At 41.8% G+C, this 23595-nt stretch overlaps 1 protein-coding gene across 16 annotated transcripts in view; it reads left to right on the top strand.

Moving 5' to 3' along the window:
* Nucleotides 1-4197: 4197 nt before the first annotated feature.
* The window catches only part of OSBPL6 (oxysterol binding protein like 6), a 214256-nt gene continuing 194858 nt past the window's right edge, over nucleotides 4198-23595 (top strand). For 8 of the 16 annotated variants that reach the window (XM_060621940.3, XM_060621947.3, XM_060621946.3 and 5 more), the window contains exon 1: nucleotides 4199-4380. The gene's annotated coding sequence lies outside the window, so the exon portion shown is untranslated. Of the gene's footprint in view, nucleotides 4381-23595 lie in introns of all 16 variants that reach the window. The other 8 variants (XM_060621950.3, XM_060621954.3, XM_060621948.3 and 5 more) reach the window with 3 other exon arrangements.

Raw genomic sequence — 23595 nt, 5'->3', positions numbered from 1 at the left:
GACCTTGACAGATATTTACCCAGAGGTTCTTGATGACAATATTCTTGGTAAGAAAAGTTCCAACAGCATCGGTGATGAAGAAATTGGGGGGAAAAGTGTATGCACACGTTCAAAGGCAATGCCAAGAGTGACAAAACAGGCTGAAGGTAAGGGTATGTGAAGGCCCCTCACACTTAAAACTAACATTGTACCCTTCCTGCAAGAACTCATTGCTACAAAGAGTTTCCCTTTTGATTTTCTTACTGTGTTCCTTTGATCTTATAAAATGGTAAATTTATTTTTTTTAAAAAATTGACTTTACAAAGAGTGAGTTACAAAAAGCAATGCTCATCTTTATGTTCACAAAGTGAGAAACTCAGGTAGGATGCTTCCATAGCTGGGGGAAGATACTGGTCAGAATTTTCCAGCTGAGATTTGGTTTATTGTTTTCCACTCAAGGAGCCAAAATGATGTCTCAAACAAAGGTTAAAAAAAAAAAAAGCCACCGTTCATTCCAGTTTATGAGAATGATTCACCAAAGTAGGTGAATTTAGTAACACTTAAAATATTTTCAAGGCTGAACACTGTCAATGAACAAATACAAAGCAAAATTATGAATAGTTTTGCTGTTCGTATAGGATGCCGCTGGAGTACTTCCTCAGATCTTTGCCTCACATTTCCAGGTTTCTCAGCTACTTGGCCTGCCTCAATTGCCCACAGGTGACTGACCCAGTGCAAACCTCCTGGGGCAGATGAGCCACACGCTTAAGCCTCTGGCAGACAGGGTTCAATCAGGGAAGCAGAAGCACGATAAGTATGTTGAATAGGGGCTTTCCTGTAGCAATTAGACCTCCACATTTGTGAGAGGAGCTGGGGAAGGAAGAGTCTGGAAAAGGGTTGCCAAAAGATCAGGGACTAGCCCTCACAGAGGTGAAGCAGTCTGAATTTTCAGGGGAATGTGGAAGCACATCCACCTGCTTCAGTGAGGCCACCAGGAGGGTTGGTGTAGAAGTCCACAGAAGGTTGTGGCCTTTGTGGACACTACCTCTGGAAGAGTCTATAAAGAGCCTGTTAGCCCAGCTGTGGTCATACTTATTCTGCAGAGGAGAACACAGAGCCTGGAAGAGTGAGAAGGAAGGAGAACCCTCTTGCATGTGGATATTTGTCTCATATCTAACCAATGACAACTTTCAGAGTGTAATTGGGCTGCTTCACTTTGGCCTCCCAAGTCTCCGGCAACTTCAGCTTTTATCCATCTGGACACACGTAGACCTGGAACATACAGAAAAGAGGATTCTGGGAAACACAACTTCCAGCATAACCAAATTGTCTGTGGAACAATTCAGCACAGATCCCGTAGCATGGTTCCAGAGCGTGGATTTGTTTTTCAAGTAGCTGCCAGAGGAAAGAGATGATTCAACCTGAAAGCTGGGTAGTTAACAACCAGTGGGATAAATTTTGACCAATGGGAAATAGGAGATGAGAGGGAGCTTACAGGCCAATTTCTTCTTTGGTTCTCACTTTGATAGGCTGTTCCTATTCACAGTGGCCCACTTCACGTGGCCCAGCAACTGTGCTTTTTCAGGTTCATGAAGAATGGCCCAGGTTTGGAACATATCATGTATTTGCTTCCCATTCTTCCCTGGTGCATATCCTCTTTTCCTTGCTCTTGATGCCCAGGGGTTGCATCTTTCAAAGAAGCATTAGCACTTCACCCTTCTTAAGAAACCCCAGCTAAGGGGTGCCTGGGTGGCTCAGTCAGTTGAGCATGGACTTCGGCTCAGGTCGTGATCTTGCGGTCCGTGAGTTCGAGCCCCACGTCAGGCTCTGTGCTGACAGCTCAGAGCCCGGAGCCTGTTTCAGATTCTGTGTGTCCCCTCTCTCTCTGACCCTCCCCCGTTCAAGCTCTGTCTCTCTCTGTCTCAAAAATAAATAAACGTTAAAAAAAAATGTTAAAAAAAAAACCCCAGCTAAAATAGTGCCCATAGAAAAACTGTAATGACGGGTGCCCGGGTGGCTCAGTCAGTTAAGTGTCTGACTCTTGGTTTTCAGCTCAGGTCATGATCTCACGGTTCGAGAGTTTGAGCTCTGTGTTGGGCTCCATGTGACAATGGGGAGCCTGCTTGGGATTCCCTCTCTCTCTCTCTCAAAATAAATAAATAAACTTAAAAACATTAAAAACTGTAATGAAAATGAAGTGCTGAGAGCTGTATGTATTGATGGTGGGGACTATGATTCATATGAAGCTCAGTTCATTTGTATGTGATGAAATTATAGCATTAATATTATTAGTATTTTAAGAAGATCATTAACTTCCTTCACTGAAAACGCCCATGCACGAATAAAAGGAATGAATCAGGGAGCAGAGATCCTTTTAGTCAACATAAGACTCATGACCTGAACTCTTAGCAAGAATATACACTTCATGAAAACATTGCTCTCTGGCAACTGCTGAGGTAGCTCTAAAAGTGGTGAAAAGCCTGTTATTCATATTCCTATATCTATGCCAGTCTGAGTTTTCAAACTATTGTGATGCAGAGTGGAGAAGCTGCCTCCAGAGCAATGGCGGCTCTCTTTAACCTGCCCGTTGCCAAGGGTGTAGTGCCATCACATCTTATTTGATCATTAACGAGACAGGTAGGAGACCTTTTCCTGATACTTCCACCTATTTTTAAAATAGCAAAACACACAGAGATGCTATGGACTAGAGTGAAAAGTGTGCAAGCATTCTTAAGATAAAAGGAGTTTCCGTTGTGGTAGCTCCTCTCCCCCACCCCAGCAGTTCATGGTTCTCTGCTACTAGGAGTGAAAACCGTGGAGAAGCACTTCTTTAGGTTAAGGACACTGCGTGGGTTCTCTCTCACCTCCTCCCACACTTGTGCATTTTCTTGTATGGGGTTTGACTTTTCCCTTCTTTGTAGCCGGAGTGGTTTCCGTAGTTCTGTCAGTGGAACCCCCGTGGAAGGAGTAAGGAGGTGGTGGTGATTCCGAGAGGGTCAGGGATCCAGTCGCTCGTTCCCTGGAGGAGAGTGTCTTCACAGGGGAGGAGTTAAAGCGAAACTGCCATGTGTCACAGAGTCCAGCGCCTAGTATTTTATAACAGGACAGTATGAGAACAGTGAAACGCCGTCACTGAGTTGCCTCTGTGGGCAGCAATGTCTTCAATTTTTGAAGCCTGCCCCCTCCCGGTCCCCCTTCCAATCTGGACGCCTAGATAGCCCATAGAGCACTCCAGTGCTGTTTCTGTCATAATTCCTATTAGGCTCAATCAGTGTTGTCTGGATTCATACCCACCCCCTCACCCCCGCCCCCCAAGATGGTGATGACAGAAATGTCTTGGAATACTTTTGTCATTTCCTCGGTCATCCATTTACAGAAGAAACGTCTGTGCAAATATTTAAATTACCCTGTCCTTGGAGCAAATTCGCCTCCCGATTAATGTACCCTAGGGCACAGACTAGGAAGGGTCTAAAGGTGGAAGAGCTCAAGAGAGTGGGTAAGCGTCGTCGTACGGTGGGGCTTTAGGCAACGGATATATACGTTTTCACCGAACCCAAGTGTTTCTCTGGGCCTGGGAAGTTTGGCTCCGCAGTGTCAGGGACCCGGCGGTGGGGAAGTCGGGGCGGGCAGGCACACACAGTCCTGTGTGTTTATTGACCAGCCTGAACATCCGCCGGAGACCCCGGCTGGACAGCGCCTCCGGGGAGGCCGCCGGGCTGCTGTCTCCTTCTGATCGGCTCTCCCCAGGAGCTCGGAGCGGCTGCGCTCCAGGCCCCCAGCGCCGGGGCCCTTCGGGGTCAGCCCTAGAGAACCGCGGCCGGCCCGCCTCCGCTGGCCTGGGCAGGCGGGGACGCTTCTGTGGCCACAGAAGCGCCTCTCAGGCCCGGAGATTCCCGGCCAGGGTCTCCGCGGCGGTTATCTCTGGACCCCAGGGGTCCCCAGGGGGCCGGGCCGGGGGGGGGGGGGGTGGGGGGAGGCCAGACAGTGGGATCCCGCGCGTCGGAAGCTCGGCGAGCCCGGCCGGGAGCTCAGCGGGCGGCGCGGAGAAGGGGGCCGGCGGGGCGGGCGCGCGGCGGGAGAGCCCGCCGCCCGCGGGGCCGCTCCGGCCTGGGCGGCTAGCGGGAGCCGGGGGCGGGGAGCCGGGAGCGCCGCCCCGCCAGCGCGCCCCGCCCGTGGGAGAGGAGGGGCTGCGGCGCGGCGGACCACTGGAGGCGCAGCACCGCCGCCACCGCCGCTGTCGGTGCTGGAGTCCGCGGCTCCGCGCAGGCGGCGCCCGCGCCTCCGCTCCCCGGCCAGCCCGCGCGCTCGTCCGCCCGCCCGCCCGCCCGCCTGCCGGAGCCGCCTCCCGCCGCCGCCGCCGCTGCCGCCGCAGACTCGGCGGCGCCGCTGCTTGCCCTCCAGGTACGTGTCCTGGCGCAGGGGGACCCCGGGAGCCGCCACAGCGGTGCCCGCACCGCGGCCCGGGGGCATTGTGCGCGTCCGGAGGGCCGAGGACTCGGAGGGACGCGCGGCTGGGCACCCGGGCTTTGGGCCCTCGAGGCGTCGTCGCCCCCTGGGGGTTTCCCCGGCCGGCCGGTGGGCCCGGGCGGCGGGGGCGGCGATGCCTGTCCGGCCCTACGGCCAAGGTGGGAGGGGGTGTCTGGGTCAAGGTCCCCGTTCGCCGCCCTCCCTTCCCCCTCGTGGTTGGGGAATTCCGGCCGCCGGGCTCTCACGCCCGCATTCCTCCGCGCTGCCCGGCGCCCCCGCTCCCCCTCGGCTGCCGGGGATTGAAGCTGGGGCCGGGAGAAGGACTGATGTAATTGTCAGCGGAGAACCGAACCCGCGCGGTGAGAGCGCCGGCGCCCGCGCCTGCTCCAGCTAACGCCTACGCCGCACCTCCCAGCGAATCCGGGCAGCCGAGAGGAGCGGCTGGGGAAGTTGTGCATTGGGTTTTATTGTGCGCGTGCACTGCGGACTGCCCTCGCGGGGCACCCCTGTCCACCCGCTGCTGGCTCCCCTGCAGCCTTCCCTGCAGCCTTGGTCCACACCTCCAGCCAGGGCCGAGACTGCCTTCCCTGGTTCAGACCGGGACAACGTTTGCATTGCAGTTAAGACGTGCTTCCCCTGCATCGAGCCGGGAGCTGCCCGCAGATCGTGTCGCCGGGGATGCTGGGGGAGGAGGGGTAGGGAGACCTGGGGAGGAAGCCGGGAAGAAGTAATGACACCAGCAGATTTTTCAAAAAGCCTCTACTGTTGTAGACACATTTGCGTGACACCTTTGAAGATGGTTTTGAAAGTTATGACCAGATCCTGATTTTGTGGCAATTCTGTGATATACCTGAACGGTAGCTTAAACATACAGACCTAAAGCTGGGGAAAGCATTACATAATGGACATGAAGCAAATGACACGAAACTAAGTGAACCCACTGGGTTGCCAGATTATTTCTTTCTCCAAGACGCAAAGTCCTATAGGTTGTTTCCTCCATATGAATTTTCTTTTTTTAAATCGCTGGACTAGTTTTGGCAAATTGTTATATTCACTTTTGTTTTGTCTTGTTTTGTTTTTCCTAAACAACAAAATCATTTTTCTTGGACATCTTTTCTTAATTAAAAAATAAATTGCCTGCCAGCGGCTAGTTGTAGATCACAGAGCTGATTAGTAAATGCAGTCTTTCTTCAAAGGTGAAATTTAAAAACATCCCGTCTTCATATCATTAACTTTGTTTTTCTCTTGGTTGTGATTTTTCCTCCCTCCTCCCCTCCCATTTGTTTTTTGGAAGCATTTCTACAGTTTTGGGTACTGCAGGCTCACAGTGTTGATAGTCCTCACCAAAGCTACAGCATTGCAGATACAAAGACTAATAATAAATGAAACGGGAGACCTCGCAGTAACTCAGAGTGAGCAGAGTTCCCAAGGTCGGAGGGAAGCTGCAGTGTAGCTCCCCTCTAATCACCTATGGAGACTCTGCATAGTCCTCCTTGAGTTAGAAGGAAGGCCCTGATTGGTGGAATAGTATTCCAGTTATTCTTTTACCCCGGGATTTCCTGTGTTTCCCCCTAAGAAGTAATTTTTTTTTCCCCTCAGAGTGGAAACAAAATATTTTCTAATGAAAATCTTTGCTTTTAGAAAACCTAAAAATCCAGTTTTTGCCCATATTTTCAGCTTTGATGTTGATTGGCTCAGTTGTGCATTCAGTGGCTGGATTCCTCTTGGGATGTCTCAGTTTCAAATCATGGTGGTTCATCAGATGTCTCTTGGTATAGTGTCCTGTGATTCTGCCGAACTTTTGCAGGATCTCATAAGTTTTCTTGTCCCTGGATTGCTTTAACCTTATGTTACCTTACTCCAAGAAGAAAGGTGAAGTCCTTCTAAGATGAAATATGTGTGGTTGGAGATCTGTAGTACCATTGCAGAAATAGAATTAGGTTAATGCATAAGTAGGTAAAAGTTTTATGTGACTTTATTCATGAATCTACTGGATGAGGGAGAAGATTTAAATTTCATTAAAATGCCTTGTTTAGGTAGCATTCAGTAATCATTCAATGGATAATAACTTATTGAGCATCTACCTGTTCAAGACATTGGTGTAGGCACTGTGGGAAATACACATGAGAAGTAAAGATGACTCTGCCTTCAAGAATTTGTAGACTAGTTTGGGCAGATAAGTCATGAATTCTCAAAAGAGAGATTTTTTTTAACTGCAAAGGTTAAGTAATAATTATAATACTTTTTTTTTTATTTTGTTTTTAATCTTCCAAAAAAGGTCTCATACTACCCATTGACTTCTGGGAATTTTTTTCCATTGAACATATTGTCACCAAGATTCATCCATGTTGTATACAGCTGTAGTTCATTCACTTTCATTGCTGCACATTATTCCATTATGTGTCTATAGTAATGTTTCCCTGTTCTGCCAATGGCCTTTTTTTGTTTCTACTTAAAAAAAAAATTGCTAGGTGTGCTGCTCTGATCATTCATGTTTCCTGGGGCACAGTGCAAGTGTTTCTTTTGGGTAAATACCACCGTACAGAATTGCTGATTTGTAGGACGTGTGAGTTCAACTTACTAGACATTGCCAAATTATTTCCCAAAATTGTTATACTAATTTACACAAGCCAGGGAAATAAGCAAACACAAATCATCAAATAAAAACAAGCATTTATATATGTGTATGTGTTGAAATGCATGTTAGTTACTTAGTTTGTTTGTTTTAAAGCAAGAGCATGATAAACTTAAAACCTAGGATAGCAGTTGTCTTCTGGGAGGACCAGGCAGATGTCATGAGGAGGAACACACAGATGGATATAAGTTATTGGTAATGATCTAGTAGTTAGAGTTGGTGGTAAGTTCTTAAGTGATCATTATATTTAAAAAAAAAAGGGGGGGTCATGCATAGATCAGTAATAGCTTAAAATTCTAAGGAAAAAGAAAATAAGGACAATATAGAGTTAACACAAGGCAGAACAGGCTACTGTACTAAAAGACCCACAAGATGTCAGCTGAGGGACAAGGAAGCAGTCCCTGTGCATAGGCATGTATTGCATAGAGTTCACAGCAGAGGCTTACAGGGAAGATGAGCAGGAAGTGGCCTTGCTGAGAAGAGGAACTTCAGCCATCTTGGACAGAGGAAATGAACACAAGTGGAAACAGCCATGGGAAATTTTCCAACAGTGAACCACTCAAAGAGTTTATTAAAAAGTCTGGAAAACTGATAGATTGGGAGGTGGGGGTGGGAGGGGGAGAGATTCAGGCAGGATACTGGCTAGGAATACCTGGCTGATTGAGATGAGAGTTCTCCACTTGGCGAGAACTAAAAGGAAAGAATGGATTTTAAAAGACACTGGGAGGAGAATCCAAGACTTAAGATCCTAAATAAGAAGAGGAGGAAGGAGTCAAAGATGTTTCACTATAATTAAAAGAAATAGAGAAGTTGTGGTAGGAGATTTTAATAGGATTTAGACGTGTCAAGTGTGGGGTAATAGATATTCAAGCTCATGTTTGAAAATTTGGGCATGGAGCTGGTGGGCAGTTAGGACACTCACAGCGAAGAATGGGATTTTCTAATGATGTATCTGTTGCACGTGGAAGATTATCTGAGAGGGAAGAGTACATAAAATTCATCTGTGTAATTTTTTATTTACTTGTGTAAAGGAGGTTATGGATTAATGGTTTAAGGTGTGAAGAAGATGTTTTGGCATTGGCAGTGAGTAGGGTTCATGGAATTGAGAGTGTACTGGCATCACAACCACAAGGGTTGAAATCAAATCTTTCTGGACAGTTTACTAGTTGTATGTAATTTGGGGGGAAAAACCCCTCTGATCTTCAGTTATGGCACATCTAAAATGAAGATACTAATGGCCACTTCCCATGGGTGCAGGGAACAAGATGTGATTGAGGGACTAGAGTCTTTAGGGCTAATGTTTGCTTTCATGCTGTTTGCCATCTAATGTTGGAAAGTAATGGCGCATGCGTTTATATTCTCTGATATATACTCCATTGAAAAAGATAAAGGGTTTCAATCTTTTAGGTTCTCTTCATTATAATAAAGAGTTGCTTGTGCCCTCCTGTGGGGACAGGATAAGGCTTTTTATTTCTAGGGCTATTCTGGGATAATATATAGTGTCACTTTGATTGAATACCATTTTAGCTGGCATTTTAATTTGTCAATATTATGATAGGTATTCAGCATTTTCTCATCATATTTTAAAATTCCTTTTCTGATTTTACATATATTTCTTGATGTCTTCTCATCCTCTCTAATGTTATTTTCTCACTGATTTCGCACCAGCTGATACAATGATTAGTGGCTGTATAGTTTTCTCCAAGGCAATCTAGTCCTCAATTGCCTTTCCTTGGCATAGTGATTTGGAGAACATCTTGACATCTTGGTTGTGGTTCCAACAGCAGTTGAATGGAAATGTGGCAGTATCTTAAAGAAAAAAAGAAAAAGGAAAAGATAGACCTTCCAAAGGAAAAAGGTTGTTGCTTACCATTATAGTCAGAAATTATCTAAAAGCTCCTACGAGAGTAAAGGACTCTCTCTCTACTCTCTCATGTGAATGATTAGTCACATTCCTTGCTTCAGCTACACCTTCCCCACATCGCCTCAATAGATATAAATATTTAATGATTTGAAAACCAGGGTGGACTTAGTAGCTTTGGTCAAAACAATGAGCTAAAATTAATTGTAGGGATAACTGACATGATACACATCTCAGTTAGTGAAATTGGCATGGTTTCTGGCATGGTTCTGAGTTTCCAAGAACTTTGGAGGCAGTTTTGCATCCATCCATTCAGTTACCAAACCCTGAGCTGATCACTTTCACAGAGAAGTGACCAGAGTCTGTGGGTCTTATGTGAAGGTGACATGGGCCATCAAGTGCCTTTCTTCTTCATTCACGTAGCCTTTACTGAGCACCTACTATGTACCAGACACCATATTAAGTGTTGGGTCGTAAACCTTTCTGCCCTCAGGGACCTACCCAAAACAGAATCTACCAAAAACAAGTCACTATTGAATATGTATGCATGTGTGTGGGGTGGATCTGGCTTTGGTTTTAGAATTTGCATGAAGTATCTATTTTTTCTTTTGTTCCTTAAACTTTTTCCAGATTTATGTTTAGACCTCCTTGAATTGAGAGTGCTATGGGGAAAAAAAATGCAGCGCCTGCAAAGAACAGTTACTTTAAATGTACTTCTGTTTTATCGGCTTTTTAAAGCAGAAGGTTTTAAACTCATTGTAAGTCCTTTTGTCATGGACACTTAAATGTTGTCAAACAGGACAAAGGGATCAGGAAAGGGAGAGCTGGGTGAGTGAAGTCAGATTTGTAACGAATGGAGTGTGTCCTAGTGCTGAATTGGTTTTTAAAGGGAAAAATAGAAAATAGACAAATATGAATGTCTATTAAAAGATCCAACATAGTATTATAGGGAATTGAATATACTGAATCATGGTGGTCTCAAGATGATGTTCCTGTTGAGTTATATGAACTCTTTCTCTTTGAGTTTATGTTCGCTTACTTGGTACAGTAGTGTAGTTTTTTTTTTTTTTTTTAATTTTTTTTTTAACGTTTATTTATTTTTGAGATGGAGAGAGACAGAGCATGAACAGGGGAGGGGCAGAGAGAGAGGGAGACACAGGATCTGAAACAGGCTCCAGGCTCTGAGCTGTCAGCACAGAACCCGATGCGGGATTCGAACTCACGGTCCGTGAGATCATGACCTGAGCCGAAGTCGGACACCAACCGACCGAGCCACCCAGGCGCCCCAGTAGTGTAGTTTTTAAAATCAGTCCTTTTTTTTTTTTTTTGAAAGTTTATCTCTGTTTCTTAGTAATCTCTAACCCCAACCTGGGGCTTGAACTCATGACCCTGAGATCAAGAGTCACATGCTCTTTTGACTGAGCCAGCCAGGTGCCCCTTAGTATAGTTTTTATACTAGAATAAATTATAATGTAAATGTTAAATATCTGTAAACTGTAAGGATTACATTAACGAAAGGAAGCAGAACAATCCGATGACTCTTTCTGCTACTGCTTTGGCAGTTTATGAAAGTAAAACCTACCCTTTGTGATGGTATTCCATCTAACAAGGCCAGTGTCTCCAAATCTGCAGTAAGCTGTCAAACAGCAGAGCTAGAGAGGAGGCCAAGCCAAGTAGCTGAATATCCAGGACTATCTAAGGGAAAATTGGGTTAGAGAGAGTGTTAAGTAGGTGACTAAGTTCTTAAACTTCAAATAAGTTTAAATAAGTAAATATGTAAACAAGTTTACGTAAAAGTAAGTTTAAATAAGTACCTTAAAAATTTTTTTTAATGTTTATATTTATTTTTGACAGAGAGAGAGAGAGAGAGAGAGAGACAGAGCATGAGCAGGAGAGGGGCAGAGAGAGAGAGGGAGACGCAGAATCCGAAGCAGGCTCCAGGCTCTGAGCTGTCAGCACAAAGCCCGACACAGGGCTCAAACCCACAGACCACGTGATCATGACCCAAGCCAAAGTCGGACGCTCAACTGACTGAGCCACCCAGGCGCCCCTAAATAAGTACCTTTAAATGAGATACTGGCAGATTGTACTTTGAATGTGTTTCACCAGTGTTGACGCTAGGTGCAAAAAATTCATGATTAATACACCAAGAATTATCTTCTGCTTTAGAGACGATGGATTATATTTTTCTCTACTCAAGAAAACCTATATATGAATTTATACAATATATGAAGAAAATACTCAGGCACTAGAAATACTTATCTTTGCTTGATGTGTTGCTGCTTGAATGACCTTCATATTGATTCATAAGATGTTAGAGCTGAAAGAGGTTTAAGAGATCTTCTACTCTGGGGGCACCTGGGTGGCTCAGGTGGTTGAGTGTTCAACTTTGGCTCACGTCATGATCTCACAGTTTGTGAGTTCAAGCCCTGCAATGGGCTCACTGCTGTCAGCACAGAGCCTGCTTCAGGTCTTCTGTCCCCCTCTCTTCCCCTTCCCTGTTTGTGCTCTCTCTCAAAAATAAATAAATCTTAAAACAAACAAAAAACATCTTCTTTTCCAGCCTCTCCTGTTTTCCAGGTGGATAACCTGAGGCTTAGAGATTTGCCCAGTGAGGTGCAAGCCCCGTGTGCAAATATAGCTAGAAAATAATGTGCCAAAGAATTTGCTTCTGTTGGGGATAACAGGAAATAATGCTCTTCCCTAAATTATGGGTAAATGAATGAGAAAATGAACCGATAGCAACCTCTCCAGTGGAATTTTAATCCTCTTTTGCATCATTCTCCTTCTTGAATGTCTGGTATAGAAAGTGAAATCATACATATATCCATTTTTAATTTTGGGGGGGGTGGGTTTAGAAAAAAGACTTTGTTCTGAGGGTATGATGAGAAGAATGAACACTACAAATATCATTATTCAAAAATTTTGGCTGTTTGCTATTTTGATACTCATAGCTTTGTCTTTTAACTCCATGGACAGGAAAGGATAGAGAAAAATTAAATTATCCAGTGCTGTGTACTTTTCTATCTCTTTTCCTTTGTCATTCTCTTTCCATATGCTAATATAAGAGACAATCAACGTGTGGAGGGAATGGAGTCAGGAATAGAACATTAACTTCTACTTTTTGATCTTGCATCATATCGAGGCAGTTCTCACCAAAGATCTTGAGACAGACCTACCCACCTTTTGAAAAGAGTGTGGAAGTAGAAGGGAGAACAACAGCAGTGTATTTTTAGAACCTTTTTTTTTTTTCAAAAGTCAAACCTAAAATAAACCTGGCCTCAATTTTTAGCCATAGGTTTATTTTACATCTCCTATACGGTACCTAAGTTTTATCCTAATTTGAACAAGTTACTTTGATTTTTTGTATATTATACAATGTTGCTATAAGTAACAAACTATTATCAATGACTAAAGTTTCAAGAATAAAGTATCTAAAGGAACGCTAAAAATTAAAAAAAATTGTTTCATGTCATTTCTGGAGATGAAGTCTGATTTTTTTTATTTTAAATTAAGATAACATTTTTGCTTTCTGTTTATCTGTAGCAGCTAGACAATCTTTTGCATATTCGCACCCCATCAGGCAACAATCTGAGCAGTTTTTGTTGTATAATTTTCCTAGAATAGAAAAAGCAGCACAGTTTGAATGGCATGTTGATTATGAAAAGACATTAATGAAATTCTTTTTGATCTCTGTAAACTTCAAATGGAAGCAAGAACTATAAAAAGAGTGTGAGCTCCAAGGTAGGCCAAGCAAATGTAGGGTTCACGTGAAACTCGGTGAAGAAAGTGAGAGAGCAGCAAGCAAGGTCTGAAAGAGCTCAGAGTGATGGAGGAGGAAGGTCAGGGAGAGAAGGACATGGGTATTCTATCCCAGCTTGTCTTATAGTCTCATTTCAGTCCCAGCTGATGGAAATCAGATACAAGGGAAGATATCTGCCTCTACACTTAACAAAAAAATCAACTTCGAACTATCTTGAAGAATGCAGAATAAGTAAGATAAATGGTGATAAATTAAATTCCATTTAAGGAAAAATATTATCTGTACAGAGAGAAGATAAACATGACCACATGAGAAAGAAACTGTATCATGTCACAGACAAGGCTTAATTCCTCAATATCCAAAGAGCTCCTATAGATCAACAAGAAAAATAACTGTTAATCTAACAGGAAAGGGGGCAAAGGAACAAACAAATAGTTCACAGAAAAGGAATTACGAATGGTGCTTAAAAAGATGAAATTAACTCATGATAAGAGAAATGCAATTTTAAACTATTTAACCTATTAAGTTGGCAAAGATCTTTGATGTTTATTAATCCCTTATGGTGGCAAGGCTTTAGGGAAGCTGAAAGGCTCATATGCTGTTGATAGGGGTACAAAATGGTACAGCATCTGTGGATACCAAAATTAAAAACTCACCTACCTTCTCATCCTGGAAAATCTAAGAAATTTTTTTTTGTTCTTTTTTTATTTTATATTTTTAATTTATTTTTATTTTTTAAGCATTTATTTTTTTATTTTATTTTTTAAATTTACATCCAAGTTAGTTAGCATATAGTGCAACAATGATTTCAGGAGTAGATTCCTTAATGCCCCTACCCATTTAGCCCATCCCCCCTCCCACAACCCCTCCAGTAACCCTGTTTGTTCTCCATATTTAAGAGTCTTTTATGTTTTGTCCTCCTCCCTGTTTTTATATTATTTTTGCTTCCCTTCCCTTGTGTTCATCTGTTCTGTGTCTTAAAGTCCTCATAGGAGTGAAGTCATATGATATTTGTCTTTCTCTGACTGACTAATAAGAAATTTTTCTATAGTTCTACTTGTACATCCGAAACAAATTTGCACAAAGATGTCCATTGCAACATTGTCTGTAATGGCAAAAGACTTAGAGAAAGCTAAATATCTATTCATATGGGATTGGTTAAAAAATTATGAGCAGAAACAAAACTAAGTAGCTGTTAAAAAGAGTGAGATTATTTTATATTTGCTGATATGGAATGATCTCTAAGATATAATAAGGGAACAAATCAAGGTACAGAGTGGTATATGGCCATTGGTATTAAATATGAGTTTATAAATATGTGTTTATGTGTAAAGACTATGTCTAGGGCACCGGGGTGACTCAGTTGATTAAGCGTCTGACTTTGGCTCAGGTCCTGATCTCACAGCTTGTGAGTTCAAGCCCCACGTCGGTCTCTGTGCTGACAGCTCAGAGCCTGGAGCCTGCTTCGGATTCTGTGTCTCCCTCTCCCTGCCCCTTCCCTGCTTGCACTCTGTCTCTCAAAAGTGAATAAATGTTAAATTTTTTTTTTTTTTGAAAAAGACTGTCTCTGGAAGATGACACAAGGAATTGCTGACAGTGATTGACTCTGGGGAAGAAAATTGGACGGTTGGGTGGGGATGGAAGGACACTTACTTAGGACACTTATTTAGTATATCCCTTACTTTTGAATTTTTAAGCATATGAACATATTATCTATTCAAACCAAGTTAATTTTAATATTTCTTTAAGAGGTGCAAACTTCAGTTATAAGATATTTCAGTCATGGGGATGCAATGTACAGCATAGGGAATATAGTTACTAATATTGTAACAGCTTTGTATGGTGACAGAAGGTAACTAGACTAATAAGTGGGATCATTTCATAATGTATAAAAATGTCAGATCATATGATGTACACTTAAAATGAATAGTATATTGTCTGTCCGTTATATTTCAATAAAAAAAGTCTTGAGGATCAGTTGTACTGATCAAGAATGTTGAGTAGTTATAACCAATAGCATTGCTTTGGAAATGTGGGGCCCATTCTGGACTGAATGAAAATGGTAGTTGCCGTGAAGACTCACCCTTACTACTACTCTGACAGGCTACAGTCCAAAGAGGAGGGAAATCACAAGTTGCCCTTTGGGACAGAGTTGTCATGCATCGGTTTGCTTGGTGTCCCTGGTCTTGCCACTGGGCTCCCAGCTAACTGTTCTCACTGGGAGGGAGACCCAAGGAACACTGATTAGGAACAGGGTGCAGATGAGAGTTCAGAGAGAGGAGACATTGAAGAAGATGGTGGCAGAAACCTGAGGCGGCAAGAATGCAGACATGGTGATGGTATTAATTGGTACTCTGACTCCCTCAGAGGTGGTTTACAGTGGTAGTACAGAGAAAAATGTTACGTTATGGGTTGCAGCCATTTTTCCTGAGGTGTGATGCGGTGTCTAGGAATATGCGTTTTTATTTTTTTAAGTTTATTTATTTGAGAGAAAGGGAAAAAGGGGGGAGGGGCAGACAGAGGGAGAGAGAGAATCTCACGCAGACTCTGCACTGTCAGTGTGGAGTCTGATGCAAGACTTGAACCCACGAACTGTGAGATCATGACCTGAGCCGAAACCAAGAGTCGGACGCTCACCCGATCGAGCCACCCAGGCGCCCCAGAATATGCATTTTTTTAAAGTGCCCTTGGTTTTGGGAGCTCGTTCTAAGAATCGCTGGTCTCTTCCACCCTCCTTGTTGTATAGATAAGACTCTCCCCTTCATACCTTGAAATACCCATTCCTCGGAATATTTTTATAACTTCTAAAACCTTTTCTGGTGCTCTACTGTTAAACACATGCTTTCTTCAGTGGGATTGTTTCATCATGCCTTTGCCATCTTAGAGCCCACAAAGCGATGCTGAATATTGAGGTAGAGATTAGTAAGATGGAGAAAGCCAAGGTAGCAACTGAATAGTTAGTGGGTCATAGCTTTGGGAGGAACAATAATATGCCGATATGAATTTAATAAGCAATGATATGAATAGTTATGAGTTATACTAAAGGAAAGGAAAACTTTGGTGATGATCGTAGGAATCATGTTGCAAAATACTTTTTCTAAAAATTGTTACAATCCTTTTTAATTATCATTATTATGGTTCGTTGAAAATTAGTTTGTTAAGTAAGTAGAAAATCCTGATTTCTAATCAACGTGGGGTAAAGCAGCCCTCAGTCCCCTAGGTCAGCCCATTTCTGGCAGTTGCAAGGATGCTGCCCTTCCCTCTCCCCACCCAGTGGCATTTTGTCTCTTCTCAGCTTCCGTCACCGGCTCTTGCCCTTGCCACAGGCAGGTCTCTCTCTCCCATCACTTCCTTCTTGCCCCTTCTTACCTTCTCATTCCTGAAACCCCACAGCAGTCACTGTCCCCTACAACTCAGAGGCTCCTTCTCGTTCCTGTTCCACCATGGGTCTTCCCTTTGGCCGCCCCTTGCGGATTTTGTCCTCCCAAGTAAAACAGGAGCTTCTTTTTTAGGGCCAGTTTATACTTGCTGAGAGTGTGGGAGGTGAATGATCATTTGGCGTTCTTTAATCCTGTCATCTTTCTCAAGGTCATCAATTTATTTAACAGAATATTTCTTGATCACCTACTGTGTGCCAGGCTCTGCTTTGAAGTCAGAAAAGGCCTCTTCGCTCATGAGGCTGATGTTCTAATGAAGGAAGGCAGTCAGTAAAAGTAACTGAAAAATAAAAGACAGTCATTTGCCGTTTTAGATACCATTGAGAACTGTAAGGACAAGGAAAGTGATTGATGGGTCAGAGAGCAGTTAATAATGGTGGTGGGTATATTAGTTTCCTAGCCCTGCCGTAATAAAGCACCAGGAACTGGGTGGCTTAAAACAATAGAAATGTACTTTCTCAGTGCTAGATGCTAGAAGTCCAAAATCAAGATGTGTCTCTCCTTGTCTCCTCTACCTTCTGGTGACCCCAGGCGTTCCTTGACTTGCTGTGGCATAACTCAGTCTCTGCTTACCTTCTTCCCATGGCCTTCTCTGTGTTTGTGTGTCTCCTCTTTGAATAAGGACACTGGTCATGATGGATTAAGAGCTAATCCTACTCCAGTATGACCTCATCTTAACTACTTACATTGCAACAATTTTATTTCTGAATGAGGTCACATTCTGAGGTATGGGGGGGGGGTTAGGAATTTGGCGTATCTTTTGGGGGGATACAATTCAATCCATAACAATGACTTATTTGGGTGAACTGTCCAGGCAGAAGGCCTTGCTAGGTGGAGACATTTGAGCTGGACTTGAAGGATGGGAAAGAGCAGGTTGTGAACAAATCTGGGTCCAGATCCTTTCCTGCCAGAGGGAACAGCAAGTGTGAGGACCCGGGGAATGAGCTTGTCGGAGTCTAGGCTGCATACTTTAGGTGTTACACTCTTTAAAAGGGTAAAAAGAGTGTCTGGTTTTGGCAGGCTACTTTTTTTAAAGTTTTGTTTGTTTGTTTGTTTTTGAGAGAAAGAGAGCACCCTGGGGATAGGCAGAGACAGAGGGAGAGAGAATCCCCAGCAGGTTCCGTGCTGTCAGTGGATGCAGAGCTGAACCCACAAACCATGAAATCATGACCTGAGCCGAAATCAAGAGTCAGGCGTTTAACCAACAGCCACCCAGGTGCCCCTTGGCAGGTTACTTTTATGATTAGTCAATAGGATTTTACTTTTGAACACTCTTGGATGTTTTTTACTTTTGGTGAGGCAAAGACTGAAACAATTTTTCTTTAAAAATTAACTGCTGAGAAATCAGACCTACAAGCAGTGGCTTATGTTATTTTAAGAATTTTGTTCATTAAAAGTTTGTTTTGCATTTTAATAATAGAATTCTCTACTATTTTTGGATTTATTAACCTAAAAGCTTTAAGTATAACATCTGGGAATTAAGCAGACTTTGTAGTAATGGAGATTATTTTCTAGAGGTAAATTAATTAGGGCTAAGTATAGCCTTTAAAAATCTAACATCATATATTAAATTGTCATTTTCAACAAGATTATAGCATTATTATAGTTGTCCTCTGTGACACTAATGCTAAGAACCATTAGTGTGATTTATGTTACATATTCATGAAAATTCTTAGTTTTCTTGAATTTAAAAATGGATTCAGAATACAGAAAAATCTATATGAAAATATAAATTTCCCAGGATACTCAAGAATATTCCGTGTTAGATTGGTAACATTCAGAAGTTAAGATGAGGTAACTTAAAATATTGCACTATTTAATGTAAAATTGGTACTATGATACTTGCATTAGTGTATTATATATGCATACTTTAGCCAGAACTTTGATGTGGTTAATACAGATATATTTGTTTATATTATAGAAAAAAATATGTTACTTATGAATAGCAAGCTTCTGTAAAAGTTCTAGATGGGTTCAAAAATGCTTATGTAAAATTAGATTGTTCTAGAGAGTGGCTGTTTAGGTAAGGCTTAGTGTTATAAGCACAGACTGGGGCCAAGGCTGCCTGGGTTCAAATCCTGGCTTGGCTTTGTCCAGTTGTGTGACTTTGAATAAAGTCGATTGGCTCTTCTTTGCTTTAGTTTCCTAAAATGGAAAATATAAAAATAGTGCCTAACACAGAGGATTGTTAGGAGGATAGAATGCGTGAATGCATATACATTTCTAAGAACAGGGTACATAGTAAGTGCTACGTAACACCATGTTAATGGAAAATTAACTACATTATTCATTAGTTAGATACTTACTATGTAAAATGTAAATATAGTCATAATGTCTTTTATGCCTTGTTACAGATCAAAAGCTAATTTGAGAGAGATAAGAAAATTGCCAACAGTATTTCTAAGGCTCTGTTTTAATGTTATTAATCTGTTAAAAGTGTTTTATATGCTTACCCACGTAGTTACTGATAAAAACGACTATGTTCAAGAGGTTTTGTTAGGTCTAAAGGGAGAAATAAAGATGATTTAGCTGTCAATCCTGCTTTGAAGAACCTGCCCTTCCAATATGGGAGATAAGATATAACTTAGTATAATATCAAATGTAATGAGGTTAAGTGTCACACCGAGAATGTGATTTAGTGCTGTGTGGTATCCCAGGAGGTTTTGTGGTTAAGAGGGGCATGGATAAAAGTTTAGGAACAGATGACATTTTTAGAGAGTGGGAAGACCAGAAGGAGAAGTCTGGGGTAGAGGAGGAACAGATAGATGGATAGGCGAAAGACTGAGAGTCATGTCCCTGAGTCAAGACAGGGAAGAACTTTTAGGAAGAGAAATGGGCTATCACAAATATAACAGAAGACTCACAGAGAAGGAGGTTTAAAGAAAGGGCATGAAAAGCATTCCCTCCTCATCCTTCCTGGGGTCAGAGAGATTTGGTTGGGGATTTATTGACTTTTCTTGACAAAATAGCATATAATAGAATTTCTGGGACATGACATTAAACCAAAAGAAGCACCAAGTCAGATTAGATACATTTATTTATATTGATGTGATTCATATATAGTAAAATTTCTAGTTTGTTTGTTTGTTTGTTTGTTTCTTTCTTTCTTTCTTATTCTCTAATTCTCTAAAGGGCACTTTTAAGACTAGCTACCATTTGTTTAGCATTTTTTGTCTGGCAAGCATTCTCCTAAACATTTGAGATGATTATCCTCTTGTTTAAAGCCTTGCAGATGCTCTTGCAGTAGCTATTGTTACTTCCATCTTATGGATGAGGAAGCTGTGGTCCAGACAGGAGGTAACCAACTCACAGTCCACCTGCAGAAAGTGACCAAGGTAGAGTCAGACCTCTCTGGCTCTGAAGCTTGGGCTCTTAACCAATTTTAAATAATAATTGTTCAGTAGCTTCAAGGTGTTTTAGATGCAGAACTGTGAAGACCCAACTTTTACTGATGACCACAGTGACCTTGTTGCTGTTCTTTTAATAAACCTGGATTAGTCCCACTCCGTGGCCTTGGCACTTGTTCTTTTTCTTCCTTTAGAGCACCTTTCCCCCCTGGACTCCTCCTCACCTCTCCCATGTCAGCTCGAATATCAGAGAGGCCCTCCCCAGCACTCCGCTGATGTCTGTTTATCACGCCCCCGTGCATCCCAGTCTGAGAACATCTTCCTTATATGTTTATTTGGTGTTTTTTTTTTTTTTTTGTCTCCTAACTTTCATTGTCTAGCTTAGTTATTGCTGTATTCCCAGAACCTAGTTCATGATGGGTGTTTAATATTTGTGGGATGAATGAGTACATGATAGCTCAAAGATACAGGATTTTATGTCATTCGTGAGATTCTGCAGGTTTGTGGAGATGTTAGAAATGTCAGTTTATGTCAGTGATTGTTCCTTTTCTATTTAACATGTCTTTTTTCAATAACTTTGAATTAAAAACTAGGTGACATTTTAAAGGAAAGTACTAAAACTTTCTGCCATATTTAAAGTGATGCAAGCTCATTGTAGAAAATTTTGCAAATACAGAAAAACATATTTAAAAATCACCTTTAAGACTGTTTCTAATGGCACCCGGGTAGCTCAGTTGGTTGAGCATCTGACTTTGGCTCAGGTCATGATCTCACAGTTCATGAGTTTGAGCCCCGTGTTAGACTCTGTGCTGCCAGCTCAGAGCCTGGAGCCTGCTTTGGATTCTGTGTCTCCTTCTCTCTCTGCGCCTCCGCTGCTCACACTCTGTCTCTTTCCCTCTCTCTCAAAAATAAATAAACATTAAAATTTTTTTAAAAATACCGTTTCTGGGGGCACCTGGGTGGCTCAGTCGGTTAAGCGTCTGACTTCGGTTCAGGTCATGATCTCACAGTTAGTGAGTTCAAGCCCCGCACCAGGCTCTGTGCTGACAACTTAGAGCCTGGAGCAGGCTTCGGATTCTGTGTGTGTCTCTCTCTCTGCCCCTCCCCCGCTCTCTCTCTCCTTCAAAAATAAGTAAAAACATTAAAAATTTTTTTTTTTAAATATCATTTCTGGAAACAAAATTTTAATGTTTGGATATATGTTTTTACTTCTTTACAGATTGCTTTCTTTAACTCAGCAATGAATCATGATTATTTATCATCTCCATTCTTCTAAACTTAATTTTAAAAATAGACTTTACTTTTCTATAACAGAACAGTTTTGGGTTTAGAAACTTTTCTAAATAGAACAGTTTTGGGTTGACAGCAAAGCTGAGCACAAAGCATAGAGATTTCCCATATACCCCCTACCCCAAATAAGCCAAGCCTCCACTATCAACACCCTGTACCAGAGTGGTACATTTGTTAAAATGGATGAATCTACACTGACACATCATCGTCACCCAAAGTCCAGTTTTCAGTAAGGTTCATTCTTCGTGCTGTATATTCTGTGGATTTGGACAAATGTATAGTGACATGTATTCACCATTATAGTTTCATACAGAGTAGTTTTACTGCCCCCAAGTCCTCTGTTCCACCTATTCATCCTTCCTCCTAACAACCCATAGCAACTTCTAATCCTTTCACTGTTTCGATAACTAAACTTAAAAATTTTTTTGTTTATTTATTCACTTTGAAAGAAGGGGAGAAGGGACAGAGAAGGAGAGAGAGAATCCCAAGCAGGCTCTGCGCTGTCAGCACAGAGCCTGATGTGGGGCTGGAACCCACAAACAGTGAGATCATGACCTGAGCCAAAATCAAGAGTTGGATACTCTAGCTGAATGCCAGGAGCCCCTGGCTAAACTTAATTTTTAACACGTGCAGAATATTCCGTTTTATGCACGTGCCATGTTTTACTTATTCTAGTTGGGACAGCCAGGTGGTTTTTCTGCATTATAAATAACCTGATGAATGGCCTTGTACATAGATTTTTGTTTACAACTCTATTCCCTAAAATGGCCATATTGAGGATAAAAGGATGTGAACACTTTAAGGCCTTTGTTACATGTCCTCTAATAGCCCAGTCCTTCAGACACTTTTTAAAATCATTTTTCACTCCGGCTAAGAATGTATGAAAGGGCTTAGTAGGAAGAATTGTCCTATTAGCTGTGAAAACATAGACACAATAATAATAGCTGATGTTATGCAGTTCACTAGGTGCTAGCCTTTGTTTTAAGTGCTTTTCTTGAATTAACTATTAAATCCTCACAACAATGCTACTGGTTAGTATTATTATTAGCTCCATTTTAAAGATGAGAAAACTAATGCACAAAGGGGTTAAGTAACTTGCCGAAATGTTTTTCTTCACTGTAATGTAGGCCCTAAATCTCAGGTTATTGTGTCCAGTGTTCTGTGCTTTTCTGGCCCATAGTACACACTCTCCAAATGTCACCGAAGTATTCAGGATGGGAGTAGTAGCATCACAGACATATGAGAGCTGAAATGATCATAGTGAATTTAATTGGCTCTTGTTTTTCAGTTAATGGATAGTTACTCAACTAGAAATTTCCTTCAGATTTCGAACTTGTCTAACTCACTCAGCATTTAGTACAACATTGATGTTAAGTAACTATTATTTAATGACAGTTTATAATTTTTTAAAACTTTCTGAAAAGAGACTGGATGTAGCATATGTCCCTTGGTTGCTTTGCAGTCTTAACTCTGGCTTTGCTATTTTCAGTATATAAGTAAATGCTATCTGGCAAATAGTAAAATATGACTAGAATTACTATTTTTTGACCAAAATTATTAATCCCAATTGGTAATTAAAAGAAGGATAGGCAAAACCCTCACTTAAAAAAATTTTTTTTAAATGTTTATTTATTTTTGAGAGAGAGACAGAGTGTGAGCAGGGGAGGCGCAGAGAGAGAGGAGACACAGAATCCAAAGCAGGCTCCAGGCTCTGAGCTGTCAGCACAGAGCCTGACACAGGGCTCGAGCTCACGGACCGCGAGATCGTGACCTGAGCTGAAGTTGGACGCTCAACTGACTGAACCACCCAGGCGCCCCCAAACCCTCACTTTTCTTAAAGCACATGAGAGTTGCCATGTGACAGCATGTAAAGGCAGCATTTTAATTTTTAAAATCACGGTGGAAATGCTGCGTGAAATAAAAGAAAGATTCTTTTCCCTCCTTTCCACTGTTCTTCCTTGACCATTACCCCTTCCACACATTTCATATTTCTGTTGATTTGGTCCTGAGGATGCTTGATATTTGCTATATTTGCTGCTGAGTGCTTTTCAGGGTCTTTTTAGAAGAAGGCAGACTGGTTTATTGCCTAGGTTTGGGGCTGTATCCTATGGTTTCCTGGCTCACTGAGATATTGAGTCTTCAACCTTTCACTGCCTTTCAGTGAGTGCTGAGATGTCATGGGGAGCCTCAGTGGGACTGATAACCATTAAGGGTTTTTTTTAATTTTCACTTGGTAAATCCCCAAAACTAATGCTATTAAAGAGCTTTTCATAGAAACAGAAAGCTCCGTCTATTCATCTTTTTAGCTCCCATGTCACATAGCTTTGTACATAGTGGGCATTCAGTAAGTGTTGTTGAATATATAATTTTTGTTAATTGGTTCATATAAAATTATACTGTACATTGTTTGCTATTAGAAACACTAATTATGGGTTTATTCAATTTGTATTTATACTCTGATCTTTGAGAGCATTGAAGAAAAAGCTTCTAGAGTTTTTCCTTTAAACTTTAAAGGAAAACACGTATTTGGATAAAAAAGTGCCATACTTCTATTCTCAAATGTCCATTTATAGGGTAGCCAGCTGACAATTATTTGCTTCTCTGTGTAAGAAATATATAAGAAAATACTTTGAGAAAAATTCCTAATTGTTCTTTGTAAGCAGGCCACATATGTGAAGTGACAGGTTTAGGGATAATAGTTTTCAAAGCCAACAATAAAGTAAACAAAGGTTAGCATGCATTTCTTTCAGTTGAAGATGCTAGAGCTTTTTAATTGCTTCCTTTTGGTTTAAAACAGTCCATTTCACATTTCTTTG

Source organism: Panthera onca, chromosome C1 (assembly GCF_046562875.1).
Source record: "Panthera onca isolate mPanOnc1 chromosome C1, mPanOnc1 haplotype 2, whole genome shotgun sequence".
Taxonomy (NCBI): Eukaryota; Metazoa; Chordata; class Mammalia; order Carnivora; family Felidae; genus Panthera; species Panthera onca.
This window is presented reverse-complemented; position numbering and strand designations above follow the sequence as displayed.